General features: G+C 40.7%; 1 protein-coding gene across 1 annotated transcript in view; it reads right to left on the bottom strand.

Moving 5' to 3' along the window:
* LOC123035620 (cytochrome c oxidase assembly factor 1 homolog) overlaps nt 1-24,724 on the bottom strand; it is an 88,750-nt gene that overhangs the window by 40,117 nt on the left and 23,909 nt on the right. The gene's annotated exons all lie outside the window — the stretch shown is intronic.

The following is a 24,724-nucleotide window of genomic DNA, read 5'->3' as shown; positions in this document are numbered from 1 at the left end:
CAAGGTCAGCATCAGTGAGCACCTGCCAAAGCCTGTGCTTCTCTACCAATTCAGGAATGCTCATCCTTGCTGTTACTGCCTGTTTTCTCTGAATGACCAAGTGAGCAGTAACAGAGGCAGAGAGAAGTCTCCATGCTTGTGGCCCTTTTCCCCACAGGATTGGCCCAGCAGAAGAGAACAAATAAATAAGGTGAGGAGGTGTGTTCCATGAAGGGATAGTGGCAGGCAAGCCCATTGAATACTTCTTGCTGGGGGTGTCTCTCAAGATCTGGAGCTGGCAAGACACGAAGAAGATCCACTGTGGTTCTCCTCCAGAAGATACCAGCTGCTGGACTGGAGCAATGAACACCCAATGACGACAAGCGGCACTCTGCAGGGACCCTTTTACTACAAATAATGACAGCATGCTACAGGAAACTGTTGTGTGGCATGTATGCCTATCCTGACTTTCTTGGGAAAGTGTTGCAGTGAATGTGAAAAAGGATGAGAGTCATAGAGCAAAGTCTGGCACTTCAATGGCAAACAAAGGTGAGCAGTCCATGGTTCAGTGCTTGCAAGTAATGCATTCCCAGATAACTTGAACTAAGCACACAGCTTTTGTCCGATATCCTGGAAACCCCCTATCAGTCATGGGGGGGAAAGTCATGGGCTGAACAACTAGTAATCTGACCCTAGTATTGTGCATGTAGCTGTAATATGACTGTCTCTCATTTTCTGATGAATTCTATGTTTGCTATTTAAAAATATGGGTCAGCAGATTCAAATACTGCTTAAAATTTTGATAACAGTCAAACTTCAAATCAACTTCCTTTCTCCAAGGATCACCTTAGGCACAAAAGAATTCAACACACCCTACATTTTTTACAGTTCATTCCTCTGTCTCACCTTAGGATCTGCCATGAACTGTCTGCATAGTTCAAAAAGGCCAAGTAGACCCATCCTGTATCATCTCTTGGATTTTGCACAAGGATCTCTCAAGCAAACACAGGCAGGAACCTACTGCAGTCCTCCTTTTCAACACTGAATAGTCAAGGACTGAGAAGGTGCAGCTGCATCCCTTGTGCTCATGTTAGTCATAACTCATGAACTGGGCTCAAATCAGAGCGTTTTCCAATCCCAGTCACATTTGTCATGACATCTCCAAGCTGCCAATTGTGCACTGGAGCTTTGAATGCACAATTGGCTTTTGAAGTACGTGGGGAAGAATGGTTCAACACAATGAACAATGCTCAGATCCATCCCATCTGTGTGCTAAACATGTTGGTTTGGCCAGGCAGATCAGCTTTCACACCCAAGTATCCTGCAGTTGAAATGGGAAGTTACTTGGGCGACTGGTCAATGTACATGGGATTAGAATGTGTTCTATCTGCTATGCATTTAATTAAAGAGACTATGTTGTATCATTACTGAAACATCCTGGACAGAGAACATCAACATCCTCAATTAAATCTAATGCTTCTCAAGCGAATGGCTGTGTCAGACAGCAAAAGAGAGGCAATATTGGATACCGAGCTGCTGTAATAGTGTGTGCAGGAAGTGCCTAGCTAGGTTGACAAGGTATCCAGAAAGAGGAAATTATTCATTGGAAAAGAGATCACAAGTTATGCACATGCAAGCAGAGACATGTATATTGTGCCATGTATCATAAACTAAATCTTTGCAGATCAGTTACGGAAGGCAAAAATTATTAGTCCTTTCCTCCTTCAAGGGATTTCCTTGAGGTAAACAGAAATAAAAGGATGAAGCCAGGTAAGCATTTTTAAAATGTTAGAAACATATGCTTGGGGCTACTTGGCTCAATGTGCCGCTTTGCCAGCTCAAAACAGTGCATTTCCCATCTTAGATAACATCAAATTTTTCAAAAATTTCAGATGGAAGGAACTTCCTGGGGTTAACCAACATCACTAAGAGTCAGTGGAGTGTCCCCAAAGTAAGAAGCCTTAATTACAGAGGAATGAAATCTAATTCTTCATTTTGCCTCATTTACAGGGAACACTCACACACATACACACACAAATCCATGTTGGGAAAACATCAAGTATCCTCAAGAAAAGAATAGGAGAACAAGGTTGTAACATCAGAAATAAAAAATCTAGGTACCCCATTAATAAGTTATATTTATGTAGGAAAAAAAAATCTATGTGATGAGAGGTTCTAACCAGTTTTTCTACTATGGAAAAACTGGCTAGAACACAGGAACTTAGATTTTTTTCGAAAGCAAAATGGAGCAGATTTTGCTGCTGAAATTGTGAAGTTGAAAGTTTCAAATCCTCACTGAAGGCCTCGCTAATATTTTTCCTTTAATGTAATTGAAGCTTCTCAATTTTTTGGCACTCCCTTGAACCCTTCTGTGGAGTTAACTCTGGGAAGATTGCCAACTTCCTATCTCTTTGACATTGCTAACATACATGTAGAAGATTGCCCACACTTTTTTTTGCAGGTTATTTAATCTGCTGCCTTCAACAATAATTTTATTCACCAGTCTAGAACCTTTTAGAGTTCTCTGAATGCTATTTTGAAGAATATAAGTATAAATGAGCATTCGTGCAATCTGTATTCATTGGATCCATTATTTCCTATTATTTGAGTGAGAAATTTAATTCATAGAATCATAAAATGGTAAAGTTGGAAGGGGCCAAAAAAGGCCACAGGATCCAAATCCCTTTGAAACATACTGTCTGTTTTACAGACCCCAAAGAGGAAAAGCCACAAAGAAAATCGGCAGTAAGCTTTCTTAAGAAAAGAGCAATTTATTGCATCCTAAGGCCGTATTTTCTCTCTATCGACTGGAAATAGTTGGATCACTGGCTTCACTGTGTCTCCTTTTGATTCAAGGCAAGTTTTCTACTACCCTAATCCAAAAGATTTGAAGCTCCGTCCTGCTCATATGTTTGATGCAAGAAAGCTGATTTCCCATGACATCGTTCCCTGCTACCACGGTAATGCTTAGAAACCTGGACTATTATTATTATTATTATTATTATTATTATTATTAGAACATTTCTATGCCGCCCCTTGCTGAAGCCTACGAGGTTTCCCAAGTGGCTACATGAATACTACAGTACCTGACCACTCAGTAAACAGTCAAGTACCGTATTTGCCTGGAGTAAAACATGGCAGATGATGGGGAAATTACTCAAAAGGTCATAGTAGATCATTAAGTTGTTACTTCTGAAACAGGAAGCCAAAAAGAAAAAGAAAAAAGAAAGAAAGAAAGAAAGATTGAGAGATCCATTTTGAGGCATCTAAAATTAATTACCTTCTCCAAAGTTCACTTAAAATGTTTCCTGAACTTCCTGCTTGCTGTTCTTTGTTCCCAAAATTTTGGATTATCTAACTTAATGATTCTCAATAGGATAATGCTAGGCATTTAGCTGCTAATTTAACTGTGTACATTATGACAAATAACCATACAGGGAATGAGTAACACATAATTCCTGCATAGGGTTGCACATTTTGACAAACAAGCTCCCTATGAAAGGGTTATTATTATTGTAGTTTCTCTTTTGGACTTACATGACAAGCAAGAAGTTCACCAGGCTAATAGACATCTATCACTGCATCTGGATTTTGTGCTAGGAATAACTGTGTTACCCAGCATTTGAATTCATCAATACAGAAATTTAGTACTCTCAGATGTGGAATGCTGTGTAAAGTATGATTGTAATGTCACAGCCACCTATTGAATTTTGGCTATGATATGACCAAGGATGAATACCGTGCATGCTATTTTGTACCTGCTTCTCAAGGTTGATTCTGCTTCTTCCAAGATTGAAAGCATCTGTTGTTCTACTGAACTGTAAAGTATTCACAACTGCATTTTAAAAGGAAGTACACAACCAAATGATTTGTATCCCAAACCTATAGAACACTTTTCCAATGAATTTCAGTCAATGAACTGGGGGTGGGGGAGCTTGTTTGTTAATGTGCTCCCCAGAGAGGTCTGCCTGGCAACGTCATTATATGTTTTTTGGTGCCAGGTTAAGACCTTTTTATTTAATCAATATTTTAATCAGTTTTAATATCAAATTTTATTATTGTATCTTATTAATTGCAGCCAGAGTGGGTTGTCAATTTATTTATGCCGTTAGCCATCCAGAGATGTTAGTAATTGGACGGCATACAAATTTTATAAATAAATAAATAGTAGCTGTAATTTGGAATAACTGCATTTTCCAAGGGTAGCTGCATGGTACAGTGCATTAAAGTAATCTGATCTGGAGTTTGGAAGGCCACAGATAACCAAAGTCTTTCTTATTAAACAAACGGTTCCAAATTATTACTCATTATCTAATCCTTGCTCTTTCTCCAAGAAATTAGGGTAAAATACTTCTAAAAGACTTTTTAAAAACTGAAACAATTTAAACTTCCACGCTATTTCCCACCTTGCAACAATGATCCTTTCCACCCAAAAGGGAGTAAGGAATCCCTTTCCTTATTCTAAGTGGTTTTGAATCCTTGCTCAGTGCTGCAGTATAAAATCTCCATTTTACTTAAAAGAACAATACAAAACAGGATAATAGTAAATCTATTACCCTATAGCTCTCTTCTGGAAATAATATGCAGACAGATTATCATGCTAGTGTAAATAAAAATTTACCTTACAACAAATGTCCTGGAGAAGTCACTATTCCCTACACATCTTCTATTAGGTTACAGTTTCGTTTTCTTGGGTATTTGACTATGGAGCACTTGTTAAGTAATTCCAGTGCTTTAATGGCACAATGCTCACTTTTGAAACATGAAAGCACATTATGAAGATATGGCAGGGGCAAGAAATATACTATCCAAGTGTAGGTCCTAAGAAATAGGAAAAGGTACTTTCAGCAAGAGCCAAGGAGCATACACTTTTAAATCACAGGTTAGCATACCTGACTAATACTAATGGCAAGATAATTGCCTTTCAATACTTGGAGGGTTTGCTCCTCCCAAAAATTAAGTTCAAAAGAAAATGAAACCCTTTCAAATTGAATCCTCAGTTTGATGATGGGGATACTTTTGATATAAAACGTTTTGCAAGTTTCATTTTATTTGTCAATATAGGCAGAAATTAGTTAATGCTGACTGCTGGGAACACAAGTGGGAGGGGACTGTTGCCTTCACGTCCTCTTGTGAACTTCCCCTGGGGACCTCGTTGGCCTTTGTGAGAACTGAATGCTGGACTAGAAAGGCTTCTGGACTGATCCAGCTCTTCCTATGTCTTTAAAAGGTCTGATCGCCTCTTCTTGTGCCCTTAAAAGGTAGCTTATGCTAATATACTTTTACTGGGTGAGTTACAAAATCCACCCACCAGCTTTTCCCTGAGAGCACAGGTCTTCTATGCAAACAATGTAGAAATGCAAATGTCAAGAAGCCATGTCAAGAAGTGACTGATTCAGCAAAGCAGTTCAAAGCAACAGGTTTAGTTCATGTACTGCTGGGATGTAAGAATCTTTTAGAAAAGTAATTGCATTTTGGAAGAAAATGCTAAATCAAATTATGCCTTCATTGCAAACGATGAAGGTAACTATATTTTAAACATGAGGTATCTCCAAATATGCTTGATTGCCATTAGTTTTCCTAAATGAGGAATGAAGAGGTTCTCTCTCTCTCTCTCTCTCTCTCTCTCTCTCTCTCTCTCTCTCTCTCACGCACACGTTTTACTGAAATGAAGAAAAAATAAAACAAGGATTACTTTTTGTGATCCAACTTCTCATATATTTCAGAAACCTGGCAAGAGAGCCAGTGTGGTAAAGAGAGCCAGTGTGGCATAGTGGTTAAGGGCGTGGGACTGGGACTCAGGCGATCTGGGTTCCAGTCCCCGCTCAGCCATGGAGCCAACTGGGTGACTTGGGGCCAGTCACAGACTCTCAGCCCAACCTACCTCACAGGGTTGTTGTTGTGGGAATAAGATGAAGGAGGAGAATGATGTAAGCTGCCTTGAGCCCTTTGTAGGAAAAAGGCAGGATATAAATCGATAAATAAATAAATAAAATATTAAGACTGATAACTATGCAAGCACTTGATCACATTAGATGCTTGCCTAGATGCTATTCAGTCACCTGCCCTAAATTGTCACACTTACACTCAACATTAATATGTTTAAAATTTCCCACCTAGATGATTTCTGCAATAATCATCAGGGACTTATTCATTATCAATATATTTTCAAACCAATACTGATATAGTACAATATATCCTCAAAGAGTAAGACTGAGAAACAAAAATGTCAGTACCTTCTGTTCTAGGCCCTTAATCCTCAAGTCAAAAACATTAATAATTTGCAAAACTGGTTGCTTAACTAGCATTTATGAAAAGATTAGTATTTTTCTCCTCAAAGAGTAAGATCTCCTTTCAATACGAGGACAGCATAATTAATTTCATCAGAGCAACTGCTGTTGGCTGCAAGTTACAAAACTACTGATTTTAAGTACTTTCTCAACTCAGCAAAACAGTTCAGCACGGAAAAGTCTCGTGCATTCATTTATGCCTGGAGCTACAACAGAGACACACAGACACACACAAACCAAAAGGATACACAGAGTTCCACAACTGTCATCTAGCAGGGTGGGATAACCCAAACAGCCTAGGTAGACAGCAAGGCTGAGCAAAGATGCTTGGAGCTTGGGTGCCTTAGATTAAGAGTTTGTGTCTGATTAATGCTGACCCTTAAAAATAATCTGCTGGAGAATCCTGCAACTGTAACAAAAACATAACATCACTACTTATTCTTTTTATGGGTACTATATCCCGGCTATGATGGAGCACATCTGATAATTTTATACAAGTTTACTGCACAGACAGGCACACATGTTTTCTCATTAGTAACTCCCAATGCATTCAAGAGGATTTCCTGGCTAGTAATTGTACCGAGGATTGTAGTATTAAGTGACAAAGAGTGCCTCTTGCTAAGCGGTCTATCTGCACAGAGGGGTTTAGTAGCTCAGGCAACAAAGCAAAAATGCACATGTCAACAGTTTCCCCACATTTATCAGAGCACCATGAACATTTTAGAAGCCAACATCAATCAAAACCAGAGTTCCCACATTTAGTGATGGGAATGAATTCTCCTTATCTTCCACATCCAGTTTTCAATTCCTGGTATCATACAATTCCAGATCTTTGGAGGGCACACCAGGACACTCAGTTTTTAAAGCATTGACAAAATCTTGAAGAAACAATAGGTCATACTTATTCTAGAGTGATAGCTGCAATGTCAGCAGACTGTAGATCGTAAATTGGGTGTAGAATGACACCCTCTCAACAGAGTTGTATCAGCCTCAGAAAACCTGATTGATTTGTTAATGATGAGATCAATTTCCTCTTCAATTAGAAAGAAACGTTCCTCTGACACCTGGCAAGACACTATGTGCTTTCTGGCAGAAGCTTCATGAAGTGGGATGTACAGTCCCTTCACCAGTCTCCTTCTGACAGTCTCATCAATCCCTGAAGGCCAACCGGTTGTTCCTACACCTAAAATGCAATCTTCAGAAGATGTCATCACTGGATCTAGCTAACCGAGGAACTCAGTTTTTACTTTTCTGAAGACTCATGTTCACTATCTCCACACTGGGACAAGAGAGATTCACCCATAAGAATTATTGGTGGCTGCTGACATCAAACCTCTGCATACAATGCACAGCCCATCACCTATTCACCTGAAGCCTAGTGAAGTGACATAATGCTAAAAACAATGCAGCTCCAGATTAGCATACAATATGTGTATCAATGAGAGTCCTTCCTATCCAGGAGGATGAAGCAGAAGAATATCCTTGTACTGGCTTTTAGGGAAGACCCTGTAAGCCAGTACAAATAACCAGGTAACAACGTAGGCCACAGTAATTCTGCAGCAATGTCATCCCAGCTTACTACAGGTCCACGGACCATGATTTCATGCATAATAAGTTCTAACATACTGGTTCTATATTCTTTAACCATTCCTCTGCTGGATGACTCAGCTCTGTAGTTCCAGTCGCCCAAGCATTACCACGTTTCCAACTTGTTTTGGCATCTGAGGGACAAACCTTCCAAATGGATCCCAAAACCTTCCAGCTCCCAAATAGTTTTACTTCCATAAAATGGGAAAAATGTATGCTTGAGTTGGCTTCAGCATTTCTTCTGCTAGGCCACCCAGAACTGCATTTCTGCAGCTTTGAAACCAGATGCTTTTTTTCTCACTATTTCCCCCTGCACGCCATGTACTTTCCTTCTATATTGCACAACTTAGTAGGAACGAAACCAGAGGATATATTACTACTATCATCACCATACACAAAAAATGTTTTCCTTTTTCCCAAGTTGCCCATCCCTGCAGACTGAGAGGACGATGATGAATTTGCCCAAAACTAACATTAGTCATGGGTGTTAGAGAACTATTAAATGCTGATTCACTATTGGCAAATAATAGGGACATGCAAGAGGTAATACCAGATGCTTTGCTTATAGGCACAGATGGGAAAAAATGCAACTCTTGACTTGGCTGAGGAAAGCATTATACCACGTTCATGAGAGTTTAAAGGTGCACGGCTCCCGATGATATTGGGTGCCCAATTTATACAATTTGATGATCCAGCCTCAAGCACAAATTCACTGTCACCGCAGCAGAAAGTGAGTTTGGGAAGACTTGAACAAACAGAGGCAATGACCTCATTATCAATGCTTACACCTATTTGTGCCTTGAGAGCTTTTTGCTGTCCTGCACCATCTCTCGCACATACATCTGTTCTGTGATGTTACCTGTTGTCAAAGCAGATTGCAACTTGCCTCTGTCATCTTGCCAAAGCCAACGAGTTTTTAGCATTAGTATTCAAATCAGGCTTTTCAACTTCAGAGTCTATCATTGCAGAGTATTTTGCATCATACTTTTGAACAGGTTAGCAGTTTTTTTATTCTTGTATTTTTTTGTTTATTCTTTATTATTTGGTTACTGTTTGGTCTTCTGATTAGAAATCCCCCTGAGGGCATTTGCCAGTAGGGCAGCATGAATGAATGAATGAATGAATGAGCCAGCAGCCAAAACTATAAAAAGGCTGCAGGAATCTCCTTATTAAGAAAAGTCACGATATTTAGAGGCTTTTTAGTCTAGAACAGTGAGTAAAGGGGACAGCACAAACATAAAATTATGCATGGTGTGGAAAAGCTGGGCTCATCCAATGAAGCTGAACAGCAGAAGTTCCGGGACAAATAAAAGTACTTCTTCACATAGTTGAACTATGGGAGTCACTTCCTCAGGTTGGACTGAAATCCTCCATATTGGATGGCTTTAAAAGGGAATTAGGCAAGTTAATGGAATATAGGACTTTGATAGTTGGCTACTAAGCAAAAACAATGGCCACATATTATCTCGAGTATCAGAGGCACCTCCCTGGGGAACAGCAGTGGGAGGTTTTGCTCATGCCCTACTTGAAGGCTTACTATAGATATCTGATTAGCCACTGCTAGACTATAATGTTGGAACAGGTACACCTTTGGTCTGATCCAGCAGGGCACTTAAGTTCTTATATGACTACTGTTCAGAAGAAATGCAGACACAGCCATTTTCTTGGCTGCACCCAAAAGGCTCACTTAAGACAGAAAGTATTAATTAAAAATTTAATTCATAAAGTGTAACAGGATTAATTATAGCTCTTTAAGGGAGTGGATGGGATCTGGAGAGCTAGATTGAGGTGTTTTGCACAGTGATGCCTCTTGCTCTAAGCTATAAATTGTGGAGTTTGGGAATAGCCAACTTGTATAGTTGGCTTCTTTTAGGTTGTCAATCCTGGTTCCTTTACATCCAGGGTAGCAAAGAATCAATGTTTTAAAAAATGGAAAATTGGGTTTTTAAAATTTAAACCAGAATTTTTATTTTAAAGCAGATTTTTTAAAATAAAATGTTTTTTGAAGAAAAATTACCTAAAGATTGTTTTCAGTTTAAGATACATTATAGTCCAAAGTTTATTCATCATGAAATAAGGATTAGATCTTAATTATGTAGCATGAAGCTGTATATGTATGCAATGTTTACATTTTTCAGTAAATGAATTTCATTCATCCATTCACAATGACAAGTTCTTCCAGGGGTTCCTGTAAGGTTACTGGGCAATTTTGCTACCTGGCAAATATTATCCCAGATGCTTGGTTTTAGAGTTCTTGAAACTGTGTATTTGTGTCTGAAGAGATGCCTCACATGCCTCTTCTTCACAACAAAAATGTTATAAAATAAAAATAGAGGATTGAGGAAAACGCCCTTAATCCCATGGTTCCTTTGTAAATCTTTGCCCACAGAATCAACCCCTTACCTCTTAAGTGCTAAGTTGCAAAAAAGAGAAGATTGTTTGCAGTGGAACAGATCTGCCCAAGAAGCTAAGTGTGAAGTGGTGGTGCAAGCAGTTAAATGAAAGTGAACCCTGTTGAGCAGAACACTCCTCAAGTCTTTCGATGTTTTTGTGTATAGCCTGAGGTTTATATTATTCTTTTCCTGGAGGAGAAAACCTATAAAGGGAATAACCAGTTTGGGAATATTTTAATGAAGTTTCTCCATTTACAGGTTAAGCCAGGCATGTGTGCAAAACCAACTAGTCCTCCTGACCAAGGACTGAAATAAAATCCATCCTACTTACAGCGCTGTAATTTGAAGTATGCAAGGGGAAGTCTTTTAGTTTTTTCCTTTCCAGAATTGCCATTTATGAAAAACAGGCAGCAGATAATAATATACAGAGGAGAAAAAATATACCAGAAAACTAAACACCTCTCCAGAGATAATCAGTACCAAATACAATAGATGTGCAACATTAATCATCTGCTGGGCACTACCCAGATGGTCTCACTGGGACCAAGGCCAGCCCTACTCTCCTGCACAGGGATGCAACTGCCTCAGGCTGTAGCTGTCACACGGCCTGTTCTGCACCCTTAAACTATTTGACTGTCCACAGTTGTGATGAACAGCACTACCTCATTGCCAATAAATTGTCAATCCAGCATCAACAGTTCACTTCTGTGCCCTTCGTCTCCCACAGCAAACTGTCTTGGGCCAGCCCTGAAGGAAAAAAATTGTGTTTATGAGCAGTATCACGTTTTCCCAGCAGTAGCCACATGCCAAGCAAAAATTCTTACCCTCTATAGCACATTCCTTCCTACTGCAGATTAAGTTATGGGATGCGGTGTGTGAGTGTCACGGGTAACCACTAGGCATTACCTATGTAACACAAACGGTTATAAACAAGACCGCCTACTCTCCACACTCTTTTTCTCACCTTTTTTTTTAGAATTTGAGGTACTGTGGTTTTCTAAATATTAAAAGACAAAACATTCCCACTCCACAACACTCCAGTATGACTCCATCCTCATCTACAATGTCGACTCTGCTTCAGCACAATTTGTTGCAATGTGCTGGTCTTGCACTCAGTACTATGTATTTCTGGGGTACACAGCACACAGAAGGAGAATTCTGTGCTTGACAGCACCATCTCCAGTGATTTTTCAAATAAAGCAGAAAACCGTTGCAGGATACCAAGCACTTCTATTGTATTATAAGCCAACTGGCTCTATTGTCCACAAATCACTGGGAATGTATTACACCATCATTTCTTTGCCTCCTATAACACAGCTAAAATGGTGCACGCCCACCAGACCCACTTTCTCTTCTTCCAGCAATCCCATAAATGAAATGGCTAAAGAGACATAATTAGTTGTTTAGATAGTCCTCCTTTTAAAAGACTGGTTGATTGCAGGTTGCTATTTGCTATCAAATGTTTTACCTTGTTTACCAGAGTATCAGGGCGGACATATTCAATGCAGATTAACTCCTTCTCAATGCCTTTCAACTGCCCTATGGTATCGACAATCAATGTGGTTAAAATGTGTTTTCCTTCACCTTTCTGTAGGCTTACAGGCATCTCAAGTGTTTAAAGCTGTATTAGTGACTGCAAAGATACTGTCAAGGGGTGGTGATATGCAATACAATGGTGCAATAATGTTTACCTTGGCCTGCTACCTCCTACCATTCTTGGGCCACTGCGCAGTTGTATTCAGATGTGTACTACTCCACCCATTTGCACACTATACTGCAATTGCTTTTGTCAGGTTGAAAGAAGAGCCTCAAACAAGAGCCACTCATTAGCCAAAGATGTTTTCAGTGCTTTCAAATTCAGATTAACTCCTTACTCAAATTAGCTCACCAGAAACAAAGCAAAACAAAAGCAACTAAAAGAGACACAGGTCATGGAAACAAACGATTACAGATCCAGCAATTCACTTTTCAACAGCTTAACATTTATATTTTTGCTCAAACATTAAATACATAAAGATTTCTAGTTACTTTATACAGACTTCACTCAGTATGAAAGGTAGTAGTAGATGGAGACCAGCAGTATGGTGTTTCCTGAGAGGAACATCATTCTGGGGTTAGATCACTGCAATGTGACCCTGGCATAAAGGGGGAAAAAACTTATTTTCAGCTACTGTACAATAACCTAAAAAGATTAGATGCTTATGAACTGCCTGTAATAAGATACTCACTCATGTATCAATAACAGACCAATAACAAGCAAACAGTGATGATCATAATAGAAAATATATTGCATGATTAGCATGGACTAGAAATTTGGGTTAGGAGCTACTGGAGTTCCAGAATAATAGTGCCACCTGCTGGAGGAATTCAGTGCCTTGTTACAATTTGAGGGAAGATAGCTAGATTGACGTTCCTTCCCTACCCAGCATTTGATTTAGAGTTTTACAGGATCTGATCCCCATTCTCATTCCAATGATCTTGGGAAAATGCTATAAATAGGCTATCCTTTTTTATGCCTGCAACTTCTTCATGTAGTAGGGGACCACCCAACAAGCTTCATGGTGGAAATTTGTATCCACATCTCCCCATGGAGCTGGATAATAAGGCCATAAACTAGAAATCCAAATCTAATCTCTTGTCCACCAGTCCAACCCTGTCTCACTTTAGCTGCAAACTAGAATAATGGGCCATAAAGGTGCATTTAGCCCGATTTAAAACATTACCTGGGCCATTTCCATGTTGTACTGATAGAATTTATAAGGGGAATCACACGGGATGGGTGAATTATGTGATACCTTCCATGCGAGCACCTTCAGGGTGTAAAGTAATCATGTTAGCAATGCGATTCCCAGCAACAGACATGAATAATGCAGCATGGGATCAGCACAGACACGGCGACCGATGCTGGACAGATAATGCATGCCACCTATAGGCTTGCCACATATAGTGTTCTCATTTTGAGCTTCAATCACTATGAAGTATGTACAAGAAAGGCCAGTATCCAATGCTGACACAGAGTTAAGCCTGAATAACATTTTGTGCAACCATAAATACAGGCTAGCAAAATGTCATTAACACTTATTAGGTGGGGAAACGTGGTGGCAGGACACTGCCTTTTCCCTTTGCCTACCAAGATTTAATGATGTTGCATTAGCACCAGTTTACTCTAAGGTATTATTATCAGAATTAGCACTGTGACAGTGCCAGACACTGCCCAAAAATTATTTTTATACTGATAAAACCAGAATCAAAGCCATGCATTCTTTAAAGCACCTTAAACAAACAATGACACAGGTAAATATACATTCCAGAATCAGTGTGGCAGTAACTATAGTGCTACAAGGACACAGAAAGGGCTATGTCCTTGACTACGCAGATCTTAATAATCACAAATGGCAATACCCCTAGGATCAAGTTCCTTCAGCACAAAACATTTTGACCTGTATCTCATCCCTCTCAACTGCCATACAAAATTACCAGTATTCTGATTATCAAGACAAACAGCTTCCAGGCTTGTCTCACATTCATCAAAGACAAAATGGCAACATAAACAGGCATGGAGGCACTGCTTTGAGAACTGGGCACAGGAAGGATATGAAAGCAACAATTTAGTTAAGGAAAAACTTTTGCTTTTTTAGATGATGGTTGGGTAGGAGAACAGAAGAGCCAGGGCAACTTCTTCCCCATTTAGTGTCTTCCAGATGTTCTATCATCTCTGACCATTAACCATACCAACTAAGGCTGTCAGGAGTTATATTCCAAAACACCTGGAAGGCACTAGGTTGGAAAAGGTTGGACAAAGGTATAAAGATGCTTAAAAAGCAAGAATAAAATAATTTCAGGGTTTTAACATTTTCAAGTTTTACTTTTCCCTATGAATTAGACAGCATTATGTACATACTAGCTTACTGCATAAGGTGCAACAGGGAAAAAAGAGCCCGTGGTGGTAGGATCTGCCAGGAAACAAATGGGCAACCAGAACTGCTCACTGCACATTCTCCACAGAGCCTTTGGAGTACAACCTCCATCAGGGGTTTAAAGGAGGTGGGCAGCTTGGATAGACTCTAAGGGCAAAATAGGGATCCATTAGGAAAGAGGGAAAGAGAGGTCACTAGAGAAGAGCATGTGGTGAGATTCCAGATGATTGCTATGTCTGAACTGGGTTCCTATCTTATTTGTTGGCCTGGTTCATATGCTGCTTTTCTCCATACAAATGTACAGTGGTACCTTGGCTCATGAACTTACATGACTCTGGTTGTGAGACAAATTGGTTGTGACCCAAGTCAAATTTCCCCATAAGGTTCAATGTAAATAAGGTTAACTCATTCTGTAACTATTTTTTTAATCAGAAAAATTTGAAACAAAGTGACAAAGAATAACAAAGTAACAAAGTACAGTACAGTACAGAACACTAACCATAAGGACACTGGGGAGATCTCTTTCAGGGGTATCCTCTCTTTGTCTCTTAGCTGCAGGGTCAGTTTTGGTGAAAAATCTGTCTATAGTCACTTGTTTTTTCCTGCACTGCATAACCCTCCGGAAATTAGAGACTACGTTATCGTTCATCAGATTAAACACTCTGTTCATTACAGTTATGTTGGGGTGGTGCTTCTCAAAGAAATCCTGGCACTCATTCCATTTTTTCATAATGGATTGTATGACATCACTGCTAACCTCCTTCCTGTCTTCCTCTTCCTCAGTGGAATCCTCCTCAGCAAGTGCCTTCTGCTGGAGTTCAGCACGTTCTTCTATCATCAGCTCCTCTATGTCTTCCCTGCACAAACGCAACTGCAATCGTGGCCATCTCCGCACTTGGGCGGGGGGGGGGGGGGGGGAGAGGTCCGCCATCTTGGTGGCTACCCAATGCAGAGTTCGCGACCCAAGTCAAAATGTTTATGAAATTTTTGTTTGTGACCTGATTTGGTTGTGAACTAAGGCGTTCGTGAGCCGAGGCACCATTGTATATTCATGGAACTTCTGAGCTACTTGTTTAGGGGAGCAATATATTGTGTAGATTGGCTCAGCACTTACCCATGAGTGCTTCAGACAAACTGAAATGTCTACTGGTGCCAACAACGGTTACTGACATTCAACGCCAGCACAAGTATTTAGGATCGGGGCACCAGTGTCTTTGCTGTTACTCTATGTTCTATGTCATGAATACATATCTGTCTATCTTATTATCTTATGGAAGTTACCAATATTTGGAGACCACAGCACTGATCTACACAACAATCACAATATTGTAGGGATAAATCCAAGGGTAAAATGGAAAAAAAAAATCGCACCTCCTTTCCCTAACCTCAGCACCCAGAGGCTTATAACAGTTTCAGAGTAAACAGTCACACTGGATTAATTATCACAATGTGACATAAAAACTCAAGCTGTAGGGTAACATTGTATTCACAGGCTATTTCCCTGTTATATAAGGTTTGTCTGTTAATGAGCTTCATCACACTTTTATTTCTCCCTGTTGAGGCGATGAGCAATAAGGGTCTTTACATGAATTTCAAGGAGAATAAATTATGCTGAATGGATGCACTCCTACAGTAGCATCACATATTTAAAACTTAGAGGTGAACTTGCTACATGGCATTACATTATAGAAGACAGGCAAAATTCCATTCTCCTCTGCTCATCATGTCAACTTTGGTACCAGGTAGAATGCATGCCCACTATTTCCAATTTCTAGAGCTCAGTCTGCTAGCAAGACATATTTGGTGGCTATTTATTCGTTCAAGTCCTGAGGATGACTTACAATCATGTCTAAATACACATCTTGGAAGCCAAGCAGGGTCAGGCCTGGTTGAAATCTTGATGGGTGACTTAAATGTGGTGAACCACCCAGAAAGCTTCAGCTATGGGCAATATATAAATGCAATATGATTATGATGAAGAAGAAGAAGAATAAAACTGTTTGCAGTTGTGGCAGGAAACTAATCCATGTAGATCTTTTGCCTTAGAATGCTCTCCCACCATATGCTTCATGTCTGCTTGGCTTTGGCTTGCCTTGTCCTTGGTAGTGGGACAGAGAACAAATCCTTCCCAGAAGCACCCATCTTTCCCACCCACAAAACCAGATCCAGGTGCAGAGCAGATAATGTCTGTGTCAGAAGGTCAGGGCTGCTTCTGCCACAGACAACTGGCTCGACAGCAGTGAGTCACCTCTATGATAAGACTGCATTTGTTTGTGCTGCTTACATGCAATGCACATTTAATTTTGGAGAAACAGATTCATACACGGACATGTTTAATGTGTGGACTGACATGTGAAAAATCTTGAATTAAGGCAGTGGGACAGCTCCTTCCACCCTTATTTTTCTATAGTGGAAAAGCGCAGCTTGTGTTTTTACTTCTGGTTTTCATTGTAAAATGTTTAGATCATGTTTTTATTGCGCTGCTGAATGTTATGGTCTTAATTGTTGTGAGCCGACCACAGAGCTTCAGCTGTTGAGGGGTATAGTACCGAAATAGCAAATAAAAATGGGGGGCATAGCCTGCTCCGTAGACGATTCCTCTAGCTATCCTGCAGCAGAATCCCTGCCTGCCCTCTCCCTTCTGTTCTGCACTGGGGCACATTCTGCACTTATGCATCCCATATGAAACTTAGAGAGGAGCAGAAAGCCCTTTGACCGCTGTCCTCCTGGCACACACACAGTGTGTCGCTTGAATGTTTCAGCCGCTAGCTTGGAGCACCAAGCCAGCACACAGACAAAGGAGGTTGAGCTGCTCAGGTGCAGGGTGAGGAGACTTTGCCAAAGCATCTGCTGTTGTTCACACTGGCAGGGTAGGAGGGCAGGCATCTAAAGAGCCTTTTGTCTGTCTCTTGGCTTGCGTGGGAGAACAGCGGACACAGCCAACATTTCTCTCATTTCAGTTCAAGCTCTGGATGGTAAAAATTGTTTATATAATGCCTCCAGCTTATCAAGCACCTCCAAGAATGACTTCAAGGCACATTCCTGCTCCAGTAAGCTTACAGGGGCTTACTAGGAAGGGGTTTGGGATTTCCCTGCACCAATATTGTTCAGATAGGCGAAGTGCTGAACAGAAGTTGCTAAACTGCAGTTGGGGAGGGCTGCCAAAAACAATCCCGTGTCAAGTAATACGTTTTACAAGGGTTAAGAATATGGGCTACAGGGAAAGGGGGACCAAGCCTCAAGTTAGCAGATTCTACAGCCTTAATTTCAAGTCCCGGACAAAAAGAATTAAAAGTTAATGTCACACCCATATCAGTGTTACCTGATATGACCCCCCTGAATCATTTAAAAGCTAAGCTAGCAATACACCTTCTGGGCTATCAAAGCAAATGAGGCAAAGAAGGAATGAGAAAGTTACCCAGTGGTCCCCCACACTCATCCTTCTCTTGCTTAAAGTAGATTTCATTCTTTGGTCCCCTTGGTCCACAAGCAGCTGTTCAAAGCATTTGGTTCCCAACACAGGCAGAGTGCATTTGTATTAGTATTCTCAGCAGCATGTGTGTCCTGAAATGTCCATGCATTAAGGCACCATTGAAAACCTGCCTGAGTCCCTGATCCTCCAGCAATGGGGGTGAGGAAGAGACTTTCTCTCTCGCGCACACACCTGCCTGCACGCCAAGAAAAACACAATCCCGGCTAAGTGTGGCATTTTCACAACGAAGACAGAAGAGGGGCTGAGGCGGTTGCTCCAGAGAGTATGCTACAGCTGAGGCCAGTCACTTACAAGAAATCCAGCTGCACTCATTCATGCAACCTGGTCTATCACAGCAATGACACCAAGTGCCCTCTGACCCATACATCAGTTCAACAGAACCACGGGACAAAAGCACAGTGAGGCAGTCTGTTTTAATTGACAAATTAGTACCTAGACCAGATTTAGGAGTGCAGGCACTAGCCATGCCTCTGCTTCCTTCTGTATGTGCCTTAACTCGAGCCAGCTTTAAGCACTGTCACATTCAATAAGCTACCTAGCAAATACTCCGCCTGCCACCCCCCAAATAGAAGCTGCCTTCGATGACTATGGGTATTGCACTGTTTTCACCAGCTTTTCCAGCGAATGGAAAGTAAAAGAAAATACCAGAAAAACCTGACTGCATAAACAATACATTGGAAGGCATTTTCATAGTTGACCTAATGGTTTTTAACCATAATTTGCCTAGCTGTCATAAGCAAATAAATATAAAGCAGACAGAGAAGCTCTGAAAAAGTGGGTGGATCTTTTACTTCCCAGAATGACTAGCAAATATGTATGAAGGCTACATGGACTTGTAAAATGCAAGTGAGCTCTTCTGCAAGTTTGTTTTAAGTCTGTAGTGTACTCAAATACAAATTTTCTTCCTGCAACATACAAAATAGAAGACCGCTGTTTGAGAAATAAATGCATTCTAATCAAAAGGTATTGCCACTTGATCTACCAACCCAGGTACATGTATGCTTCTTAGCACTGCTAGGGAACATGATATTGAAATTTTAAAGTTTTCCATGCTGTTAACTGAGTATTAAGAGAATCTCACAGAGTGTACTAGTAAAACAATGGAATGAGAAGCAGCAACCAACCAAATCTGCAGTGATACATTAGATTTTTTTTAACAGCAGAGAAAATAATTCGCCAAACTATGTTTACAGAAGATAAATTAAATCCAGACAGGTTTTTGTTCCTTTTTCTAAGAAAACTTTTGCAAGTAAACAAAAATGGGTCCACCTAAAAATCTTTGGGTTGTACTAAGACTAAATATTCACTGAACCCATCATTACAGGTCCTGTTTAGCTCAAATAGTTGTAAAGAGTTTAACCTTAAGACAAAGTGTTCCATGTGCCATTGCTTTTATCAGTTGTACATGGACAGCTAGAGATGCTGTTCTGATATTTAGCCCATTTTAGTGCCTCTGCATAATCTTATTATTTAACTTGGGTTTTTTTAGTATTATCAGGAACTAAAGAGACTGGGGTGGCAAACCTGCCAGGTCACCCTATGAATGTAGCAAGACTTCTACAGACTCCTTTGTAGAAAGCCCTTCTCCCCATCATCCCTTGGGTTCTAGCGAGATTAAGGAATTTAAATATCCCATCTAGCATTCTTCCTCAAGTCCTTGCCATGAAGGCCACTGTTCAGGAAAGAAGCTGTAGAACCACACGCGCCATAGTGCAGGAGTAAATGTTTATATGTAGACTCTGCTCATGACTGTCCTCATAGCCACACATTTCGGAGTCCAAAAATGCAGGCTAATGCATCAATCCAGTTCAGGAAATCAGCTCTAGTTTGCATCTCCACCGGGCGCAGCTCTGTTGTCAGGCTAAAGGGTAACAGACCGTAGAAGGCCAAGTCACCCCAAAGCAGTTTACATTAGAAGAAGTAACATTATATTGCACCTGGAAAAATTCATTCTTCCAGTTCCTATTCGGAGGGAGCAAGGAGGTGTCTGGGAAGTCAGCGGGGTGGCAGAAGTTAGTGTTCCTCCTAATAAAGGTTTCTGACCCTGTGAGCCTGGCTGTACTTATACCACTGTGCATGTGGATGAGAAAATGCTTCTAGAGCGAGCATTAAAAGGCTTTGTTTGATTCAGTTGCCTGGCCATATTAGCACCTGCTCAAATGCCACCAGTACCAGAAAGGAAGGTTGCAAGAGAAATCCCCGAAAAGCCCTTCTGTACCCTGTGCAGAACTGTGGAGCTACTCACCTGGAGTAGCTAAGCTCAGGGGTCTCCTCACTAATGAAAAGGCAGTAGCAATGGGTGTCTTTGCAGAGTTATATTTTTCCTGCCATTTGCTATAGTGTAATATCCCAACTCATAATTAATAATCTACATAGTCTTAATTTTCATTATGCATAGTCCAAAATGTCTGGTGCTTAGAAATACAAATAGAAATATAGCCATGATCTTGTTCCCTTGTCACTTGCTCATTCTGTGTGAATTACACTTCAAAGCTTGAAGCTAGGCTTGGAGTCACCTTTGCTTACTAATACCATCTGAACAACGGTTCCAAAAACCAGAAGCTGTTTGGATTTGGGGTTAGGCATTGATGCCTCCTTGGGAAAGGAATCGTCTGAGATGGCTTTGAAGAGCTCCCAGGGTTTCCCAATGGAAAGTGTTGTCTATGAATGATTAATGATTGAGCTGGCTCTATCCTTGCAAGCATTTTGATCAGCCAACAATGTACATTTTCCAATTGTAGCACAAAACATGCTTGGTTTTGTTTCACCTTGCAAAACACATCTGTAAATTGCTAGTAGGAAGTGGCCTCATGTTTATGATTACCCTGTGTTGCCCTTTTATCATAGGGGCTACTGTTCCAAATACAGCCATAAAAGTACCATTTTGGGAATCCCAAGGGCTGTAACTCATTTACTAGGTGAACTCTCTTCTCGCTCTCTCTTTTTAAAGCCACAAATCAAGACACAGTCCTTTTCAGCAACTGACCCACTTTATGACCCATAAGCCCCTCAGGGTGCTGTTCAGAGATTTTTCAGAAATAAAGCTCTCCTTGTCAACTACAACCACCATTCCCTGCTGGTTAATCACAAACCAAATTGGAATAATTGCAGAATTGCACACACAGGCACACACTCACTTAACTTCTCCTCTACATGAAACAGCGTTGAGATGCAAAATTAACCCATGTAGTATAGTTTCCACTGACAGCACCCCATTTTAAGAAAGTGTGCCCTTCCTTGAGGTTTACAGTCCAGAAGTGGGTGGAGACCCGTCGCGCCCTGAACATGAAGATGTAAATTCAGGCATATTAATATATGAATCCCTGGTCTATTGAAGAGCCAGTGTGGTTTGAACCAGTTAGAGTGTTGCACTGGGGATCCAGGTGTTCTAGTCCCCGCTGGGCCATTAAGCTCACTGAGTGATTTCAGGCCAGTCAGAGCTTCTCAACCCAACCTATATTACAGGGTTGTTGTTGTGAAGATAAATCAGCTGCCCCGTGATCTTCACAAGAGCGGGGAAAGCAGAATATAAATGCAATACAATAATAATAAGCAGCAGCAGCAGCCCATCATTCAGTGGTGGCTCTCCAATATATCAGGCAGAGGTCTTTCCTAATCCCATCCTAGCTACTCAAGTGATGAGGATAAATAATCCAACAGAGGTTTTACTCACACCATGACTATTCACAATGCCAGTTCTATCCATTACTCTATTTATTATTATTATTATATTATTATTATTATTATTATTATTATTATTATTCCTTCACAATACTCTCTCTAGGGGGAAAATTGCCAACACCATCACCAAACCATGATTATATTATAAACATTACAACTGAAATCTCATGCACACAGGACTCAGCACATTCAGGACAGAACAAATTCCACTAAATAAAGTGAAGTTTATTTGAAATAAGCAAGCACAGGTTTTCTCTGAAAGTAACTGGTTCTGATCCCAGAACAGTCCTCCAATCCTGTAGAAATGTTGCATGAGGTATGAGTTATAAAGAGGTTTTTGGTCAATGAGGACAGTCATTGTTCCTTTAAGCATTTTAGACCCATCAGATATGGCCTGAGGCAGAGACAACTAGAATGTATATAGCAGGTTGTAAGTAGACTTGAGTTTACAGACTTCTCGGGCCTTAAAACTGGTTACCTCAAAGGGCACAGCTTTAATGACCACACCAGTGAAATACAGACTAATCTGCTAAAGTTGCCAAGTAGTTCATCTTTACTGGTTTGATGGAGGTATTTTAACTTATTGTTGCAATTTGTACTTCAGAAACATATTAAGACCGTGCTAATGAACAACGGAACAACAAAAACGCATTACTATTTATTTGAATTTTTTCTTATACCATCTATATTAGAAAAATATAGAAAAATCTCTAGCCGGTTTGCAACAATAAAAACATCAAAACAATTAACAGTAATTGCTTAAAATTGAATTAGATCAGATAGATATTAAAATTAACAATTAAAATATTAGCTAAATAAAAAACTCTTGGTTTAGTGCCATAACGAAAAAAGAGTCAAAATGACTTGGATCTCCTTGGGGCTAAATCCAATGCAGATGAGCATTGGCCCCTGAACACAGACACTCATACTGACCCAGTACAGAGGGCAGAAGCTATCTTCGGCTCCCTGCTACTCCTGCTCCACATTTACCCCAGACAGTCATTTTCAGACACCTAGTGACAGTGTTTCAAAGTCGGGGCAAAAGAAGCAGAGGCGGCTTCAGGATACCTTGGATGCTGGCCACTCCAGTTTCCTTCCCTCCCCAGCCCCTTGAAAACACCCCCTTTAGCCCACCTGCAACATCACTTTTCCAACCTCCGAGTGCACAGTTCTTTCCATACGAGTTACAAGGAGTGTGGAAGAATGGCAGAGGTCTGATTCCCAGCTCCAAGGTTGGACAATGTCTAGCGTCTGCAGAGTTGTACCCTGCTCAAGTTATAAAATAATACTCTTCTTAAAGGCAGTCATGCCAATGCAAACAAGAACTATTTGTTTTCCATGTTTCAGAAGCTTCTTTAAAAAAAAGAAAGAAAGGCTATTCATATAGAAAGGAGGAAGAAATAAATTCCAAATAGCTGAGTGACAATCCTTACCCAAAGCACATATCAACCCAATGAGTAAAAGGTGGCTTTTGCATGAAGTGCTTAGCTCAGGCCATAAACTTCAGTGGACTTTTAAGGGATTACAAATTTGCTTTTCAGGCTCTGGACTATTTAATAGGCCTCTTAATGTCCACATTTTACTCTGACAAAGGAACCATGCCCCAATTCAGCACACGAAATGGCTTTCCAAACTCATGTCATATAAATATCCCAGGGTGTGATACATTTTAGTAACTTCTTCCTCAAAAAAGTACTTAATGGATTTTACCTCTTGCAACTATTATTTATTTATTTATTTATTTATTAAAACATTTTTATGCCGCCCCATTCGCCGAAGCCTCGGGGCGGCTTACAACAATAAATTTTAAAATATATACATTAAAATACAAATATATAATATAAAACATACAATATAAAATAAGCCGCCCTGGCCAAATAAAATTCAATAATATTAACATTTAAAATGCTGCTTAACTAAAAAGGTCTTCGCCTGGCGCCGAAAAACAGATAACGACGGCGCCAGGCGGACCTCTCTGGGGAGCGCATTCCATAACTTAGGCGCACCGCTGAGAAAGCCCTCCTCCGAGTAACCACCCTCCTACTGATGTCCTTTTCATTAAGAACTTGGCTTCTACAGGATAGCTGAAAACTGCTTCTGAAAGCTGTTGCTAAAGGTCCATCTAGTCCAGCACTCCAGTTGCAAACCAGTTGCCTACAGGATTGCTCGAGCAAATTGGGTGCCAGATTTCCACCTGCCCCAGCTCCTCAGCCACTAGTGTGTGTAGGCATGCCACCTCTGCTAAAGGAGGTACCACACAGCCAGCAAGGCTAGTAGCCCTGCATAGCCTTCTCCTCCATGAATTTGTCCTTTTTTAAAGCCATCCAAGTTTGGTGGCCAGCACCACTTCCTGGGGCAGCAAGTCTCATAGGTTAACTAGTTAACTAGTATTTCCTTTTACCTGTCCTAAACCTCCTACCAAACAACTTCATGGAATGTCCCCAGGTTTGGGAGAGGGAGAAAAATGTGTGTGTTGTAAGAGGGGCTATCACAGCTCACAACATAAAGGGCATTTCTTATTTCAGAATATTAAAAAATCCTTTTATTGCCTGAGCCTGCTCAAAGTGTACAGCATTTACCTGAGGCCTTCCTCTGGGTCCCACTGCTACCTCCACTTAGGCAAGAGGTGGATGGAGAAAGGGTCATCTTGGTCATGGCATTTTGCATCCAGAATGGCTTGTCCAGAGAAGTTTGCCTGGTGTCCTCTCCAGGTTATTCCAATGTAGACAAAGATTCTTCAAACATTTGCCCAGGTATTTCAGCACAGCTGAACTGAATTGCCATTTTATGGCTCAGCCCCATTTATTGAATGGATGTTAGTTTCTGCATCTGTTGTTGTGACATCGCTTTGCTCTTTAAAATGCAAGCCATCCTGGGAGTTTATGCTGAACGGTGGTTCATACGCTTCCTAAAGAAACATTATAGTCCCACAGATCAGGAGTGGGCAGAAAGCTAAGCTTCAGATGGTTTGGACTTCAACTCCCAGCATTCCTGACACCCAGGAGTAAGGACTTCTGGGAGCTGAAATCTAAAACATCTGGAGAACTGCTTTCTGCCTACTCCTGTCAGTGAACATGTGTTGGATCCAGATGTAGGTCCAGGCACCTAGGCTGGCCAAATATGAGATGAACTGACTCCATGAAGGAAGCCACAGCCTTGAATTTGCAAGCGTTGAGCAGGACTGTCAAGGGCAGAACACGCTGGAGAGCATTCATTCATGGGATTGCCATTGAGTCAGAGATTCCTTGATGGCACCTGACAACAACCAGGCTGGTGAAAGCAAACTGCCACCTCCTCCCCACAGTGAGTCAACAACTTTAAAACACTACACAGTGGATTAGAGGACCCTGCTGAAAAGAATGAGCTGCGGCACATGTGGATGGA

This window comes from Varanus komodoensis, unplaced genomic scaffold, assembly GCF_004798865.1.
Source record: "Varanus komodoensis strain SLA01 unplaced genomic scaffold, ASM479886v1 scaffold10, whole genome shotgun sequence".
NCBI classification, from domain to species: domain Eukaryota; kingdom Metazoa; phylum Chordata; class Lepidosauria; order Squamata; family Varanidae; genus Varanus; species Varanus komodoensis.
Note: the sequence above shows the minus strand (reverse complement) of the source record. Positions and strands in the feature narration are given on the sequence as shown.